This window comes from Musca vetustissima, unplaced genomic scaffold (genome assembly GCF_032173495.1).
Source record: "Musca vetustissima isolate MV318-11 ecotype Yass unplaced genomic scaffold, APGP_CSIRO_Mvet_v1 utg19604, whole genome shotgun sequence".
Classification (NCBI taxonomy): domain Eukaryota; kingdom Metazoa; phylum Arthropoda; class Insecta; order Diptera; family Muscidae; genus Musca; species Musca vetustissima.
The window spans coordinates 66,462-81,270 of record NW_026878789.1 but is presented as its reverse complement, the minus strand read 5'-3'; the positions used below and the strand labels follow the sequence as shown (position 1 = coordinate 81,270).

General features: G+C 32.6%; 1 protein-coding gene across 1 annotated transcript in view; it reads left to right on the top strand.

Annotated features, from left to right (window-relative positions):
* Nucleotides 1–14,809, top strand: part of LOC133323566 (high affinity cAMP-specific and IBMX-insensitive 3',5'-cyclic phosphodiesterase 8) — a 68,648-nt gene that overhangs the window by 29,039 nt on the left and 24,800 nt on the right. The window lies entirely within an intron of this gene.

The following is a 14,809-nucleotide window of genomic DNA, read 5'->3' as shown; positions in this document are numbered from 1 at the left end:
AACTCGAGAGCCCTCCCACCGAAAAGAAATAATAACAACGTTTTGTATGATTGTAAATAATGTAAAAAATAAGTTAAAAAAATGTCTTTACACAATAAAAATTCTTTCAGAATGACAAGTTTAAATTAAATAACCGCACGCAAAATTAAATGATCTTTTCCTTATAAATGTTATTTTTTCTAATTTTTGCGTTGGCAACACACAAACATAAAAAACAGCCCTCTTCTGATTGTTCGTCGGCAACGAAATATGAATATGTGCGAAATATGAATAGTAAAAATTAGTAGATCCTTGCCGTACGGGAACATAACATATTCCTTTTTCAAATCTTTGTCATTTAATAGATTTGAAATTAGCCACAAAACCTTTTTTGATCGATCTATATGGTTTGAGTTTGCGTATGTTTAAATAAAATTTGATTTGCCTATTGGCTTATTATAAGGCCACAGTTTCCACAAAAAAAAAAACACAATGAGGCAAAATTCTCAATTGAAATTTTGAATTCTAGGTTACATTGTGTTCATAACATTATGTGACTATAATGACTATCGAATTATTACAATATGCAAATTTGATTGATGCTTGTAGGTATGTAATGTCCCGTCATGAATTCTGTCATTAGGAACAATGGGGAGCTAATATTTAAATTACTAAATCATAGTTTTTTCTTCTTTGCTAGCATTTTGCGAAAGTGACAGCCATGATTGGGCTAATGAGTTTGAATTAAGCGTTTAATGATGTACATGGTGGAAGCCGAAAGACTTGTATGTTTATTATTCGCTGTTGTGACAAATAATTTTCACATATACAACATTGTTATTGAAATCAGTTTTGGAAGAAATTTGAAATTCGTATTATTCGATATCTCAATTTTTGTATGTTGGGCCCTGGTAAAGGGAATGTTGGGGAAGAATCTAGATCTTGATTTACCGTAGACAATTTTAGTTGCTAGAATTATCTATTGAAAGTCGAGAATATTGGCGTTGCACTTACCTATATCACAGATAAACTACAATTCTCGCTTCGGGCGAAAACTGGATGAGATTAAAGGTAATAATTCTATATACACAAACAAAAATCCACAAAAATAAATGACATAATAGGAATGGCATAACAATGAATTTATTATGAAAAATAAAGAAGGACACAAAATTCCCCTTTTTAACTGTAATTTTAATTCAGAATTATTACTTCAAAAACCGACATAACGTTGGTATTTCGTTGGAAATCCGTTTTAAAAATAACTTCTGTAAACCTCTCGCCCAGTGAACGGATGAGAGTGGAACATTGCGCGGGGGATTCTTCCCTTTATTATTTCCCACAAAGAAGCTTTATTGGGAGGTTTTCTAACTGCAGCGACTCCTTTAGTGATTTATGAGAGAATCTCAAATTCCAATCTTTGATTTGTATGCCTCCGTTTTTCCTCCATTGTTCCCTCAGAGCATTTTGTATGAGGAATCAAGTAATTAGCTCATAACTAAGAGCCTGTTAATGAAAGATTCCTTTACAGAGGTGTTTATATTTTTTCAACAATAATTGGATATTTGAAGTGTTTGTTACACCATTGCTATAAATCTTTCTATAAAATGTAAAAATGATTTGTATTTTAATAGGATATATTAGAAACGACGCCACTCGCATATTGTCATGTTTGTACAGGTTTAATTTGAGGAATGTTTGCAAACATTTCGATCGACTTGAAATACATATTAACCCATGTGCTGCAGGGTACCATAATAGATAAATCTATAAAAGAGCTGCAATAAAAAACAAATTAATGAACTCGTAATGCCGTGACGTCAATAGGTTTTCTAACTCATTGTACGCAAATAAAGTGGCACATACTCACATGAACAAATATGGATAAACACACACAAACACACTTCACGAACACCTATATATAACTAACTACACGCAAATGAGCATTATATATACTTCTATTTCGAAATACAGTTTTCCAAGCATATGTTTTCGATGCAAAAGAAACATTTTTTATATTTGAAAAAATAAATCTCCCGAAGTATTAGTTTTTAGCAGTATTGCTCAACTACAAATTGCCACATTTTAATAAATTTGTTATCGTCAGATGATTTTTTAGATATGTAGGAAAGCATATTTTTTATTTCAAAAACCCGACCCGTAATGTTAACCAAATCTTCGTGAGTTTTTCATGTATGCAAATATTTTTATAGTACATTCAATAATATTTTGTTTCAAGGATATATTTGCATTCACTTCTGAACATTTTTATGAATGTCTAAGTTGCATATTCCAATGGAACTATATAATAGGGATCTTTCTATGTACTAATTGTCTAAATCTGTTTCAGACATTTGAAATCGATTTATAATTTTCTGTATGTCTGGCTGGCGGGTGGACACGATAGCTAATTTTGAACAATGTGTACTATTTGCAACAAAACTAGTTCAAGCCACAAAATATCTCATGAAACTTCATGAACTGCGAAGTGGATATCAATCGTATTTAAATGTTGCATATAATAAATAAATATATCGACGCCTCCGAACCATAGTATGCTAAGTCGACTTAGCATGTTTTAAAGTTTCACTGAAATTTTGGTAATCATCGGCCAATCCAAACCAAAGTTATACGCAAAAATGTACTTAGCATGGCACGTACGATTAAAGAAACTTCCATACTTTGAAAGCTTCTACTGAAAAACTCAATTTTCAGACTTAGCATACTATGGTTCGGAGGCGTCGATATGTATTTTAAACAAAATATCCAAAATACCCACTGTCAATGTTGACAATTTTAAACTTTATATTTTGATACGCAATTCGTAAGAAAATTGACAAGCTCGTTCGACGTTATTCGCCACAAAATTAAAAACAAAAAATCGAAAGCATTTTGACAGCTCGTGTAAAAACATCTGGCCTTATCGGACGACCTTATTATTGTACCATGGTTGTAATCATAGCCCAAATTTCAAGTCATCCATAACGCAAAAATACAATTCTACATCTACGCTTATTGTCAAACGGCGACGATTTATTGAAAATTTCGTTTATCTATATATCGTCAGCTAAAATGCAAAAGGGCGTAACTAACAAAAAATTGATAATTGACTTTTTGAATGAATATTTTGAATGACAAAGTTTTACACGTCTGCGGTCAAAAAAGGCGTAACTACAAGTGCGTTTATTTGATAAATGCAAAAAGGCGTAACTAACAACAAATTAAAATTTTTACTTAATTGTTATGACTGCCATTAAACTAAATAACTAAATTTTTAAAAAAAAAATTATAGTCTATTATTTGTCATATACAATATCACCCTGCCGGGCATACTTTTTCATTTCACATGACATGTTTATAGTTTTCATTCAAAACAGTTTTTTGCTTCTCCTACACAATTATGCTTTTGTTAGTTACGCCTTTTTGCATTTTAGCTAACGATACATATAAAAGAGTTGCGGTTTCATCAACGCCCAGACGAAACGGCTAAAGCTAGAAATTTGAAATTTGGCATGTAGGTCAGGTTTGGTAAGTAGGCGTGTGATAAGGCGGGGTTTTTGGAAATTCGTACTAAAAGGTACCAAAAAGTACTAAAAACTGTATTACGCGGGAACGGTTAGATTTAGAACTCTGAAATTTGGTACGTAGCTTTATCTATGACGGTCGAAGTGGAATGTGTAAACAGATTTTGAAATTTAGTACTGAGAGGTACTAAAAAGTACCAAACATAATATTTGAATGGAATAGGTATCTTTAGATATCTGAAACTTGGTATGTAGCTTAAACTAATCCAAATAGAATGATTTGCAAAAACATATTTTTCGAAATAAGTACTAAAATGGTACTAAAACTGTATAACATCAGAACGGTTGGAAGTGGACCTCTGAAATTTAGTATGCAGCTTTGTCAATGATAAACAAATCAGAATGTGTGAACAAATTTTGGAAATTAGTACTAAATATACTAAAATGTACTAAATATTATATTTGAAGGGAATCGATGGAGATAGATTTCTAAAATATGGTATATAGCTTAAGCTATTACAAATAAAATGATGTGCAAAAAAATTTTTGGAAATTAGTACTAACATTTTACTAAAATCTGTATTACCCTGGGACGGTTGGAACTACAACTCTGAAATTTGATATGCAGATTTGTCATTGATAAACAAATCAGAATGTGCGAATACATTTTGGAAATAAGTAGTAAAGGTACCAAAAAGTACTAAATATTATACTAAGATGAAACAGGTAGGGATATATATATATATATATATATATATCTGACATTTGATATGTAACTTAAGCTATTACAAATAGAATGGTGGGCAAACATATTTTTTTGAAATTAGTACTAGAATATATTAAAATGTTATAAAATGTCTAAAAGTGAAACTTCGCATATAGCTTTAACTATTACAAATAAAACACTATGCATAAGATTTTTTTTTGGAAAAAAGTACTAAAGTGGTGCTAAAAAGTGCTAAATAATTCTTTTGAATTTGAATATTAACTATTCCAAATACTATGCTATACAGTAATATATTTTTGAAATTAGTACTAAAATGGTACAAAATATTAAATTATTATGGAAAAGTTAGAGATTACAATCTGAAATGTAGTATGTAGCTTAATGAATGATGCGTTGTCCAAAATATTATATTACAAATTAAGCTTAAAATTATTGTAAGAAACAAAATAGTTTAAAAAACCTATTATGGTGCTATTTGCTTTGGTCTGTCGGGAGGATCGAAAAAATAGTATACTTTCAGAAAATATAAATATAAGTATGTCTTATACGATTAAGTAGAATAGAAGCATCGACGTTTTTGTTAGAAAGGAATGCGGATTCAGATCTGAATTTCCTTAAAAAAATTAATATATAGGACCTATCATTATTCGAAATATTTTAAATTTATACTTAATCCCAAAGTGTATTGTGTAGCTAAATTAATGTTTTTTTTGTTTTTGATATTAACTATAAACGACGTAGCGGGCTAACCGCTAACGACGTAGCGGGCCTATGCTAGTTTTATATATTATTAACAAAAATCAGTGCGGGTTGTTACTTTTGTCTGTGGCGCTGAAAAAATATGTAAAACAATCCAAATATTCTAAAAGAAATATTCGTCACAATAATAAATGTAGGTGTAGAGTTGTATTTTTTTAGAATTTCGCCTTCTGGTCCAAAATTTCGCTAATGTGGACCAGTAAGTTAAAATGTAGATTGTGGATTTGTTGTGATAAATATCAATTTATTGCAATTTTGGGTAACAGTGAATGCATATATTTTTTAGAATAGCCCCATTTAAGGGTACCGCCCCATTTGCGGTATTTTGAAGGACCTAGCTTCAATATCAAACCGAAGCAGCTGTAATTTCGCAAATTGAGTTTCAGAGGAGAAAATACCTCCTCATAGAAATGTTTTTAATATGGGGGCCATGTTTGGAACTTGTCGCGTTGTTTATAGTGATCCACATTACCCGACTTTACATTTTTTATTTAAAAACATTTTTTGCTTAACAAATAAATAAAAATTGAAATTAATCGACTGTAATTACAGCTAAACGTACGTTTTTATTGAAGAAAATAAAGTTCTATAAAACTTCTTAATAATTGAGAAAAACAAACTGTTTGACTCTTATGATAAAAAAAAACTTTTCAAATCACAGATTTCAATATTCAATATTGCAATTATGCACTAAAAAGAATGTTAGATGTCTGTTTTTACCAATTAGGAAAACATATATCAAGGCGGCATTGACATATTTCAAGCGTATCCTTAGATATAGGGGTGGTCCAAATTAGACGCACAGTCCACATTACCCGAAGTTACTCTATTGTGGTATCCTTTATATTTTGGTTATATCGTAATCGTTTTTAATGCATTTATTTGGAAAATTATTTTTGTGATCAATATATCAAATTTCAACGAAATCGTTCGAAAATGAGTCTGCACGACAGATCGGTATTTTCCCACTGTGTGTCATTTCATTGGAAATTTGATTCAAGTCGTACCGACCTACATTTACAAAGATAATTGTATAAAGGCTTACGGACAGCTAAATTGGCAAAACATACCCCCATTGGATCAAAAGATAAATGATAAATGTTCTCGCCCTAGCAATGGCAAATTGGCAGGAGATGAACGAATAAGTCGACAAAAATTAAATAAATAATTAAATGCAATCAAAAATTAAATAGTTTTAAAGGACTGGAAGTTCTTAGGAATTGTGATTCACATTAATAAGGTTGAAATTAAGTGCACTCCCTCAAACAAGTTTCAAAATAGCTTTGCAATTATGATTGACGCCTATGGAAAATACACACTTTATATATATAGTATATATTACATTTTGACATATTGGACTGCCATAGTGAGTCCATATTAACATGGTGCGTCGAATGTGGAATGTACAAACAAAATAAAACAAACGAATGCTACTCCTCCAAGCACATGAATAAAATTACATGCAATATAATGGAATCAACCAAATAACAGAAACAACAAAAGATATTGCAAGTTATCTTATCTCCCCCAACAGCGAGTGAATTTCGAAGAGCTGCCACAATCTCCTCTACTTAAAACATTACATACAAACAAACACATGTGTTTCGGTTGAGTTCAGTGAAGTTCACCTTTTAGGCATTAGATTCGTGCGAGAAAATTCAGCTGCCGCCTCTATACAGCTGCCGCCTCTATACCCACACGCATGCAGTACGAACATACATATTACGTCGACGCATTCACTCATATATATCAGTATGGCTGTGAGATTTCCATCTATGGTGATAGTAGTTCGATAAAAACGAAACAGGTTACCATATGTAATAATTACTTCAGTTTTCAATATTTTTGTGAAGAGAATAGTTGTTAAAAAATAAAAAGGGTGCTAACTCTATTAGACTCTCTCAAACCCAGATCAAAGATTTTATCAACCCATTTGACTATGAGGCGCGTCCAAAAGTAATTTCTTTGTATTAATAAATATTGGAGAAATCGTGACCCGTTATGTATTGGAAAAAGTGCAGTAAGTACTGAAAATATAATCCAACAAATTATAACCCCGGGACATATATCATTTGTGAATATGCATTTTAGAACAATGTTACTACTAATAAAACTCTGTGGAAGTACGTAAAAGAATATCGAATGTTTGCATAAAAATAGTACAAAATGAAAATATGTGCTGTAAAAATAAGTTTACTGTTAAAAATCCATGGAGGAGTGGGGGTGTTGCAGCCCCCCGTGCCCCTCTGGCTACGTCGCACTATGTCGCGAGTTCATATTAACAGCGGCCAAAAATAGAAGGAGTTATCGTAGGTGGATGAAATTTGGTACAAGTGCTTATTATTGGCCTAAAGAGAAGCAGACAAAAAATAGATCGGAACAAGTTTTGGTATACCTCCCATATAGTGGGCCTTGAGAATTTTACCCTTTTTGGACCGTAAAATCTTTAATATTCAACCAAATTCTATGAAAATTGGAAATTTTTATCTACTTATGTCTGTAAAGCAACCGACAAAAAACTAGATAGATCGGACCAGGATTTAGTGTACCTCCCATAGAATTTCACCCTTTTGGCCTATAAAATCTTTAATTTTCAACCAAATTCAAAGAAAATTGGCAATTTATACCTACTTAGGTCCATAAAGCAACTGAAAAAAAAACTGAATAGATCAGACGAATATTTCGTGGCTTGACTTGATAGCATCTTGTGAATGTCACTCCAAAGGTAAAGTACTGTACAATACTCTCCAATGGCATGTACGAGAAAATTTCTGTATAAACTTTCCATAAAGGTAAAGCAAGTGCGTTGCCTAAATTTAGACCATAATTTTCCTAAATAAGAACTAAATAATGCGTAAAATTGGTATAATCTTCAAGCTGACCAAATCAAATTGAAAAGCAACCACGAAAAAGCAAAACTTTAATGCTAATTCGACTATATCTCCGTTACCGATAGCATTCTTTTCCAATTAATTGCAGATTTTATTTAAAATATTGTATGATTACCATGTTCTGAATCAGTCCTTCTCCTTCCCATTTGATCCTCAATAATTTTTTAATGGTATGCATAACATATTCGATCCTTAACTTCTAACTATTTCTCTAATATGTCAAATTTTTAATAAGGTTGTGGCTAAAAAATTAAATAACTAACTAACGCTAATATCTTTTACGCGTTGAAGAACACCCTTTTCACAACTCAAATAAAAAAGAATTAGGACTAAACTTTTTTGTTCTACTCCACTAATTTAAAGATTTTTTTTACAAATTATATGAACTAAGTAGTACAGGTGTGGATAGCTGTAAACTCCATATTGTCTCTATTTACATAAAAACAATAGTCAATCCAAGTTTTTAACAAGCAACCAAAATAAACACTTTTATAATAGCCGTTAATTTAAATATTCAATGATTTTAGCCTCAGAAAAATGTACCCAAAAATCAAATTATCAGATTTGAACCCTTATATAGATAAGACTACTTGACGTATCAATACCAAAATTCATATTTATTCTACTTGGAGTGTTTTCTACCAATTCTCATCAATAAATTTGTCCTCAGTATATATACCCAAAGTGGTAAAAGGTATATATAAAGTCGGCCCGTCCCACAACAGAAATAACAGTTTCAGTTTTATAACAGAAAAATATAACAAAAATAGAATATATATAATTTAAACATTGTCAATTAACAATTTTCACGTGGTAAAAAATACATTGAACAAACATTTTCATAGTTTTAATAGTTTGTGAACGCTTTTTCATCGAGTGGACCAACTTCTGCATGTCATAATTGTTCGGAATGATGGTGTGCCGCTTATCCAACAATGCAGTACATAATGCTTTTATATTTTTTGTTGCCTTTTAGCCACTATATAGAAATGGGCCAATGAATCACGTCTTCGGATGTGATCTTTTGATATGGATTTACAAAGGAGTGGACCGATGGGTCCCACTATCGAACTTGATCTAGGTTTGGTAAATCGGATGAAATCCGTTATTCCGTTAGATTCATTCGAGATACATTTTCCAAATGTTGACATTGGCAAGGAAGACATTCGTCTTGATTTCTTTTAGGTATGTCTGCCAATTTGGACAAGTAAATTAGGAATTTTGGCAAGACACAATATCAGACTGTTATCAAGGGCTACATACCAGCTTTACTTGGAATATATCATATGAATGGGAATATGTTCCGGAATGGAATTTTATATATACGTCCGGATATGCTTACAAATGTTTCGAATATGGACATTATTTTTATCTTTTTTTTCGGATCTTCTTCGCTGGCTAATGTCAAATGCAGATACACGTGAAATACACCTGAATAGGTACAAGGACACGATATCCACATTATCTTCTGATCGTAAAAAAAGTCCGGTAAGCCATTATAATGGAGTACAGACAATTATTAAATCAGACTTCATTTCTGGGATATACATTTATTGTTCTTTTCACATTTTAAAATTATGTTTAAATGCAGCTTCGAAGATTCTACAAATTTGGACATTTGCTCATTCTTTAGAAAATCCAAAAGGTCTGCTACTTTATGTAGAATAAATCTTTCAAACGACATTCATATCTATTGTGAAACACGATGGGTTGAGCAGCATGATTGAGTACAAATATTAAACGAATCTATTGAAGAGATAGTAGAATCGTTGGAAGGAATAGGGGAAAATGGTGAAATTTAATCAGTTCGAACTCCAAGTATCAATTCTGTTGGCAACCCTGTCGTGAATGTTCACTAATTTTGTGGTGCTCTGTGCTAGTTTAAAAAATATTTAATTTCTAACAATATAATCAGTGTTTTTGTGGTAACAGTGTTTAAAAGTGTTGTGAAATAATTTTTGTGCATTTTGATCTAATTGGAATTGTGAAATTTAACTTATTTTTGCTAATATTAATTAATCTTTTTAATTCTAATTGGCATTTTGTATTCCATTCCCAATTTGTTCCTTTGTTACATTAGCTTATATTGTTGTTGTAACATTTCTTTTATTTTGACATCTCAGAACAGAGTTGCCAAATTTTGTGTTTCATAAGAAATTCAAGGGATAGAAATTCCAGAAAATTCATAAATTATATAAAAAAATAATAATAATAATTTTTAAAAATGGTTTGTCCTTATGACTTATGTAATATTTCTGTAGATGATAAGATAATACGGCTATGCAGGATAACTTTAAGTGGCACAAGGTCAGCAGTTAAAGTAGGAAAGGACCTATCGGATTCAATACCGTACGAGGATTCAGACAAGGTGACAGTTTGTCGTGTGATCTTTTTAACATCCTACTGGAAAAGGTCATAGGAGACGCAAAGGTGAACAGAAATGGCACTCTGTACACCAAACAACACATGTTACTCGCCTACGCCGATGACATCGATATAATGGGCCGAACATTGCGAGCGGTAACAGCCACCTTTGAACAAATTGAAAAGGAGTCTGCCAAAGTGGGTCTGGCAGTAAACGGCGAGAAGACCAAGCTGATGGTATCAGCGCGCAAGACGTCCAGTAGACTCGGACCAACTGTGGAACTTGAGAACTACAGCTTCGAAGTAGTTAAAGACTTTATATACCTTGGTACCGCCATAAATAAAACGAATGACATCAGTTTTGAAATTCGGAGAAGGATTGTGATGGCCAACAGATGCTACTATGGTCTAAGTAAGCAGTTTAGAAACAAGGCCACCTCCCGCCAGACCAAACTCACACTTTACAAGACGCTGATACTACCCGTGCTATTATATGGATCAGAAGCATGGATACTTGCGCCAGCAGATGAGGCAGATCTACGGGCCGATCTGCGTCGACGGTGAATATCGGCGTCGAATGAACCACGAGCTTTATAATTTATATGCCGACATCGACATAGTCAGTCGTATTGACAAGACCGACGCGCTTGGAAATCTTTTTTAAGCTCGGCTTATGGAACAACCGTTCTGTAACAAGCCAGCTAAGTAAGTAAGATAAGTTGTGTGTCACTTTCTGGTTTTGCCTTAATCAATGGCACGTTAAATGTGCTCGAATTAATGCAAAAGTAGTGGACACAATTAGGGATAATGTTGGTGTCAGTTGGTGCTGTGTTTATTGTCGAAAACTCTCAGCCGACTTTTATAACTTTGTAAAAGACTTGCAGTCGGAGCTTGGTTCGATGAAAAAGGAATTTACATCGTTATCAAAACGTTTTGAGAATATTTCCAATTTGTTCAAAAAGTACCAAGAGCTGGTTGAATTTGTATCATCGCCGTCTGTGTCTGGGCAGAAATCAATCACTAACAAAATGAAATACTCTGACAAAATATTAGTTCTCGGCGATTTTAATCTGCCGTCCGTAAAGTGGCTTTCATTGCCAGATTCTGAGGCTCTAACGCCCTTGACATCTGATGCAAATGTAAACCAATATACCTTTGAAATTGTAAATCGATTTAGCGACATAAATCTTTATCAAATAAATAGCGTATCAAATTGTTATGATCGAATTCTAGATCTAGCATTTGTGAATTATACACAATATTTTGAAATAATTAAAATACCTCCAGTATGTACTCCCGAAGATAACTACCATCCTACATTATGCATATCCATGATGCATAATAATTTAGCTACCAAAAATCCTTCAATGTCATTTAAATCTCTTCCTAATTATAATAAATGCAATAATCCATTCCAAATTGCTAATGTATGCTGACGATGTCAAGTTGTTTATCACCCATAATTCCATGAAGCAAGCTGATTTACTTCAAAATGATTTAAATAGCATTTTTCAACGGTGCGAATTAAACTGTATGGATTTAAACCTAAACAAATGTAAACATATGTGTTTTTCCAGATCTTCTACTTTAACAAGGCAATACAATATTAATGGTACTGTTTTATCAACTGTAGATTCATTTGTTGATCTTGGTATTTTAATGGATCCAAAATTAAATTTTAATAATCATGTAATTTCTATGGTAAACAAAGCCCACGGTGTCTTAGGATTTATAAAACGTTGGGCTAAAGAATTCTCTGATCCCTACATTACAAAACAACTTTTTACATCTCTTGTGCGGCCCATATTGGCTCTGTTGTATGGGATCCCCAATATACAATATATTCCGATAAAATTGAATCAGTGCAGTAACAATTTCTAATTTTTGCACTGAGAGGTTTACATTGGAATAGTGAGTTTGTGTTGCATTCTTACACTAGCAGGTTAATATTAATTCGATTGCCTACATTAAAGAGTAGACATATTATGTTGAACACTATGATGGTAATTAAAATACTAAACGGTAATATACCTTCAGACTTCCTACTTTCATCCATTAGAATGAATGTTCCTTTTCGATTAAGTAGATATTATCAACCATTATACGTAGATTTTCATCGCACAAATTATTCTATGGGAGATCCACTTAGTAAAATGTGTATTGATTTCAATTCTGTGTATTCTAACGTAGACTTTTGCATGAATATAGAACTAATAAAATCTAATATAATTATATTTTTAAATGAATAATACAACTTAATAACAAACTGGCTGTTGAAGTAGATTTCTGTAGCTGGTTTTCTATCCCTTCTTATATACCATCATAATGCGGATTATGGTGTGTACGCGATCCCTACGAAAGGGGAGGTCGCCCCCTCGGTCGGCAGGGGTGGGAAAGTGAGGCGTGGGAACGAACATAAAAAACAAAAGATGCTTGAGAAGATCCGCCATAAATAGGCAACAAATAATTTATTTTTGAGAGTATAAGGGCTTTGAAGACTGTAATGATTGTATTCATGTTACAGTTCAGTTTGAAGCTAGAGAGGGATTTTATGATAGCAAGCCGTTTGGATAGTGTAGAAGTTAGGTAATCAATGTGGTCCGTCCAGTTATATCTAGAACAAGTTCGCTTACATCAGTTAGAAAAATGTTACTACATTGTATGGTATAACGACAATTTTTCTTTCTGCATATATGTAGATATTTACATTTTGAATCAGATAAAATAGCACCAGAGACCTCGCACCATTTTTCTACTCTTTTAAAGAGGTTGTTAAGTGGCAGCGTAGGGTTTTTCTGCTCAGAACGGATCAGAAGATTGAGGTCGTCAGCATAGGCAGTAAAATTACATTATCGACACATCCCTTTCTATGTTTATAAAATCTAACACTAACGCATATCATTCACTTTTCAATCAATGGATCTAAAACCACTTCAATTACTTCTTATAGTGTCACTACCGAAACGGATATTATTGTAACAAAACTTCTACATCCAAACAGTTCCATTTATTCAGCTGAACTTATTGCAATATATGAAGCCTTTCTATTTCTCAAATCTTTCTGCTATTAAATACGAAATTATTAAAATTACAATTGCACCGAAACCTACAATCCGCTCATCATCGATTTGTCGGTTGAGAAATGTCCAAACATAAAATTATTGTGGGTTCCGGTTATTGTAATATTAAGGGTAATGAACTCGCAGATATTACAGCTAAGAACGCTCAAATGTCCCCAATTCTCACATCTAATAATTTTTAACGCACAGATATAAATAAGTGTGTATACAACCATTACTGCAAGGCCGATAGAATACAGACATATAACACCTCTTCGACAGATCTATTAATTGTGCTCGTATACCTGCTTTAAATGTTCTACCTCCCGACCCAAAAAAGATGAATATGATAAAAATCACCAGACTACGACTGGGACGTACGATGACCACTCATGGTCACCTATTAAAACTAGACCCTGACCCGTATTGTAACTGTTCCATGGATACCGCAGACTTGCAACACCTCTTGTCAGTGTGTCCCAAGTTTGAAAACATACGTAGGCAGCTATTTCCCAACTCCAGTCCTATATCCTGTATTAATGATATCTCTTAGAGATTAAGGCCTGAGTGCTATTGCTCATCTCCATTAGCATATAATTTGTAATTGTATTGGTAATATGTAAATAAATAAAATATTACTTAGGATCTGTATAATAGAGCGGAGGAGAGACTTCCGTTCAAGCCTCATGGAATTTTTTATTTATAAATTTTATATATAAATTTATTTATATTATAAATTTTAACCAATACGTAATGATGTAATCTTTACTTTGGATCTAAAAACGATTTCAGTACTTTTTTAATGAAGGGAGTCATAATGTTCAAATGTGCCATCCATAGGAGATAGCTTTAATAGGTCTGGCCATTGTATCTTGTAGTGATTAAGCCTAAAAATATCTTAAGAACATATCGCTCATTTGCTGCAAGAGAGGCATAACTCAAAAACCGTGATTTTCGAGTTAATGATGCACGATTGTTCGCTATAATAGACTTCATGTTGTGTAAAAAGATCATATGCATATCTCTTACACACTCTAATTGAGAAGCTGTAGAAGTTCCTCTGTCCCATATAAAGTGTGAGTAATTGAAATCTTATCTTATTGACCTATGTGTAGTTTTGTAGAAATCAGTTTAGATGTAGATGGAAGCTATATATATATATATATATACAAACTTTCAAAGGTCAAACACAATTGAAAATTGAGAAAATCGGATCAGAATAAGATATAGCTCCCATATGTTCCACAATAGTTCAGCTAAGTCACAAAGTTTGTCCAATTGATAGAAACTTTGCACAACGTTCTGAATTATGTACAAATTGAGGTTTGTTTAGTTTTATTGAAACTTTTTCAGATTTAGATATGCATGCATATTTTTGTCCGATTTTATGTAAACGGTGCTCCAAACTCCCATGGTTTCGTTTTCATTTAAACTTTGATCATGTAGCTCATCTCGAAAGAGAAATAAATAAAAAGCATTTACATGAATGATACTTCGCCCTAAAAA